We start from the raw sequence: 5270 nt of genomic DNA, 5'->3' as shown, positions 1-5270 counted from the left end.
GTCCTGCAGAGTTTAGCTCCAACTTGCCTCAACACACCTGCCTGGAAGTTTCTATGCCTAGTAAGAGCTTGATTAGCTGGTTCAGGTGTGTTTAATTAGGGTTGGAGCTAAACTCTGCAGGACACCGAGTTTGGACAGCCCTGCTTTTAACAGTCATTGTCAACTTATTTTTTTCTTCTCTTCTTTTCCATATGTTCAGATGACATTGGATGTATTGTTGATACATTATGTGTAGTGTATGCAAAGTTGTATTACATTAATGTCATCTCTGAATTGTTTGAAAAAAAAAAAAAAAGGGTCTTAAAACGTTAAACTTATTTTGAAACTTGAAACGCGTTCTATGTGATCAAAGATTACATCTCATAACACACGCAAATAAAATCCATATCTTTAGGAACTGAACATTACGCAAAATGATCATGTTTCATCATGTTTGAAAATAAAGATTTAAAAAAAATTATAATATGAGTCATTTAATAAGATAAACTAGACAGTAAATCTCACACTGACAAAGTCTTTGTTTAAAAAAAAAGAGTACTGCACTCTTAAAAATAAAGGTGCTTCACGATGCCATAGAAGAACCTTTTTGTCTAAATGGTTCCATAAGGAACCTTTAACATCTGAAGAACCTTTCTGTTTCACAAAAGGTTCTTTGTGGCAAAATAAGGTTCTTCAGATTACAAAAACGCAAGAAAGAGATGGTTCTTTAAAGAACCTTTGACTGAATGGTTCTTTGTGGAACCAAAAATGGTTCTTCTATGGCATCGCTTGAAGAACCTTTTGAAGCACCTTTATTTTTAAGAGTGTGTGACATCATAGTACTTTAAGATTGCCATATAGGCAATATATGCATATGATACTCCAAAGTACATCCATGCTATGTGGAAATTGTTTTTGTTAGTTCCTCCTTCCAACCTTTTATTCAGCAATTGTTAGTCAAACTTTACATTCTAGCCACGGTAAGTTCCAAGTTTTTGTCTCCAAACCCTATACAAATGCAGCTGGCCAGTTGCTTTTTTAAAACCCAGCTGACCCAGCTGTACCCGTTGATGCATTCGATTGGGGATTGGGGGAGGGGTAAAATCCCCCCACCACTATCATTACTTTCCTCCCCCACCATCACCGCCTCCACCCCCCATCGTACATTCACACCAGCTTGCCTTTTGTTACCCCACCTTTCTTGAACCAAATCAGCCTTTGCTTAGTAACGTATAGTCAAGGGACATCTTGTGTTGGATACAGCAAGTGCCACTGAAAGAAAGCAAATGGCAGGGGATGTTGTTAATTGTCCCTGAAGGCAAAGCTGTGGCTGCTTGTCCGGCCCAATGAGATTAATTGTAATGAGTGTCCTTGTGAAACACGATAGCTTTGAGATAAAGGTGAGATGTAAGTGGTCCCCTCGTATTAGAGTTTGGGTGAAATCATTAGGATTAATGAACACAGCAACCAACTCAATTCATGGGCTGAAACTCTCACTTGAATAACCCTGGATTATTTTTAGGCATGTATTTTAAGAGTTTATGATTAAAAGAATGCTGTTTTGAGCTACATATATCTATATGTATATACATACAGGTGCATCTCAATAAATTAGAATGTCGTGGAAAAGTTCATTTATTTCAGTAATTCAACTCAAATTGTGAAACTCGTGTATTAAATAAATTTAATGCACACAGACTGAAGTAGTTTAAGTCTTTGGTTCTTTTAATTTTGATGATTTTGGCTCACATTTCACAAAAACCCACCAATTCACTATCTCAACAAATTAGAATACTTCATAAGACCATACTTTCTGGAAAGTATGTTCATTTACTGTACATGTACTCAATACTTGGTTGGGCCTCCTTTTGCATGAATTACTGCATCAGTGCGGCGTGGCATGGAGACAATCAGCCTGTGGCACTGCTGAGGTGTAATGGAAGCCCAGGTTGCTTTGATAGCGGCCTTCAGGTCATCTGCATTGCTGGGTCTGGTGTCTCTCATCTTCCTCTTGACAATACCCCATAGATTATCTATGAGGTTCAGGTCTGGTGAGTTTGCTGGCCAGTCAAGCACACCAACACCATGGTCATTTAACCAACTTTTGGTGCTTTTGGCAGTGTGGGCAGGTGCCAAGTCCTGCTGGAAAATGAAATCAGCATCTCCATAAAGCTTCATAAAAATTTCCTGGTAGATGGCTGCGTTGACTGTAGACTTCAGAAAACACAGTGGACCAAGCACCAAAAGCTGGTTCAGTGACCATGGTGTTACTGTGCTTGATTGGCCTGCAAACTCGCCTGACCTGAACCCCATAGAGAATCTATGGTGTATTGTCAAGAGGAAGATGAGAGACACCAGACCCAACAATGCAGATGATCTGAAGGCCGCTATCAAAGCAACCTGGGCTTCCATACCACCTCAGCAGTGCCACAGGCTGATTGTCTCGGTGCCACGCCGAATTGAGGCAGTAATTAAAGCAAAAGGAGGCCCAACCAAGTATTGAGTACATGTACAGTAAATGAACATACTTTCCAGAAGGCCAACAATTCACTAAAAATGTTTTTTTTATTGGTCTTATGAAGTATTCTAATTTGTTGAGATAGTGAATTGGTGGGTTTTTGTGAAATGTGAGCCAAAATCATCACAATTAAAAGAACCAAAGACTTAAACTACTTCAGTCTGTGTGCATATAATTTATTTAATACACGTGTTTCACAATTTGAGTTGAATAAATTAACTTTTCCACGACATTCTAATTTATTGAGATGCACCTGTATATGATTTATTGCACTGATGTAAAGAAGTCAGAGACGCCGGCTCTTCTCTTTATGCAAGTTGTGTGTCTTGCGGACATATCGTTCTCTGACCACTAGGTAGTACACTTGCACAGCTCTCACAGCGTGAGACTGTACAATTGGCACAGACGTCACAAGGCCTTCCCAAACCAAATATGTAACTTTTGTGCATTTTTTCCCCATTCTTTATAGGATTTACATCTTAGTCAACATTTATTTATTTATTTATTTTAATGCATTTATCCAAAATCCTTTTACAAAAAAGAACAAAGGCAAATTGTCAGAAAGCCAAAACATATTTGTAATATATAATACCATTTTTATTAGACAACTAGATTAGAAAGCAAGCCAGAGAAAAGGAATGCAGAGCTAAACTAAACCCAATATATTTGACATTATATAACAACAGTGGATGTAGGCTATATGTCCCTGTGCTGGAAGGCAGTGATGAAAGTATAGGGTCCTCTGTTGTGTTTTGTTTTTGGAAGGTGCATCTGAATAATCAATATGAAATGAAACAATAGTGGAGGTTCAGGGTACTTGGAGATGTACAGAGGCCTCCAGTACAGGGGCAATTGCTAATCCTGCTTTGGAGTACCCCGGGTCCCTCCACATTTCAGCTACTAATTTCCTATGATAATGCATGGAGCGATCTGGGTGGATCACAGCCAATGACGTCATCTCATCCCACCTCTGAACCACAGGGAATGATTTGCTTTCTAATATTAGATTTGGGTAGGATTCCAGGTGCTGCGGTGTGAGTGTACGTGAGCTCATGGATGGGATTGTGTCTTTCTGTGTGTTTGACACCCGCACTGATCCTATTCCAAGCTTGGCTGTTAATCGGCTTACTTGATATCTTTGTGTGTCTGTGTCTGTGTCTTCTGCCTTCCGTCTCAGTGCTTTTGTCATATCTTGCTGTCAGATCACAAGTGAAAGCTGCATGCACAATATACTACAGGTAGAAGCTAGCCTTTATTCCAGGACCAGACTCGTTTGTTAATGAAAATGAAAGTTAATAAATATGATACAAAAGTTAGCTCTGGTTATCAAATTTGAGTGCTGATATTTATACCAACTGCACTGGGACTTTCCTTTGTTTGCATCGCTCTGCTTGTCTGTGTTTGCGTGTTCCAGACAGACTGTCAAGTGCATTAGTGGGGATGATTTTTCAGTGACTCTTATGGCAGGTTACAACGGTAGGTGGCGACAAATGACTTTTTACGAATGAGCAATTGAATCATTATACTCAACCTCTACCTGATTTGTAAATGATTGTTGTATATCTAAGAATAATTCATCCGTGCATGTGCTTCTCTCTCTTTTTAATTTTTTTTTCCTTGTGATGCATAATAATAGCATAACTGGTCCTTCTGATGAAAGTGACGGACATCTCTGGCTCCATTCCACTTTGTTTTTTTTTCTTGCGAATTTGTTTGATGCAAAATTCTATATGTTTATAGGTATACATGGACTGTTTTAAATATTTAAAAAATTATTAATATATCATAGCTGTGACAATACTAGTCGAGTGACTGTCCATATAAACGTCCCTCATCCACTTCACAAAGTGGAAAACACTTCAAAATGGTAGTGGGGATTCCCCCAAGGGGATGTGATTAGGGAAGTTGGCGAGTGTGTGTTTCAAAGCGAAGTGGAACATAGCCTGTGGTGATGTATGCAGGATGTTGTCACTTGTCTGTTCTGTTTTGGTTTACTTCTGTGTTCCTTGTTTAATTTGACCTTTGTTCCCATTTTCCCTCCACTTGTTAGTTTCCATGGTTTCTGATTTATTCACACCTGTTTGGTTTCAGTTAAACATCATCTGTCTATTTAAGCCTTCAGTTTTAGTTAGTTCCATGTCTGCTGTTTTTTGTATATGTTTCAGTTTTTGTGCTGCGTTCTTTCCTTCTAGCTCCTGTGTATTCCTGTTGGGTATATTATTAATGTACCTGACTTACTGCCCGGAGTACGGTGGCTGAGAGAGCTCAATGTTCTGCAAATGAAAAAACACATGCAAATAGAAAAAAACCACCTGCAAATTAAGAAAACATCATCAATTTGACAACACATGTGCTGCAAATGCTCACAACACAACAAAATAAAGAAATGCGCTGCAAATAGGCACAGACCACCTCAAAAATGTTTAAGGGAACCACAAAGTGATGAACATGGCTGGAACAAATCAGGTGATTGTGAGCGGGTGTAAGAGGCTGATTTGGCTGGTGAGGCAGGTGTTTCCGTGACATTACCCCCCGTCTCCCGACGACCGAGACCGGCGGAGAGGACGACCGCACGACCTCGGGCGGAGGGGGGGGTACCTCATGTTCTGTGGAGGGAGGGAGAAGAGGATTAGTGAAGGGTTTAAGCAAGGACACGTGAAAGGTGGGTGAGATCCGGTAATGGGCAGGCAGGTGTAACTGGTACGTGACTTCGTTGATGCGCCTTGCTACGGGAAGAGGACCTGTGTACCGGGGACTCAGCTTCCTGCTGGGC

Source organism: Sinocyclocheilus grahami, unplaced genomic scaffold, assembly GCF_001515645.1.
Source record: "Sinocyclocheilus grahami isolate Dianchi unplaced genomic scaffold, SAMN03320097.WGS_v1.1 scaffold919.1, whole genome shotgun sequence".
NCBI lineage: Eukaryota > Metazoa > Chordata > Actinopteri > Cypriniformes > Cyprinidae > Sinocyclocheilus > Sinocyclocheilus grahami.
Note: the sequence above shows the minus strand (reverse complement) of the source record.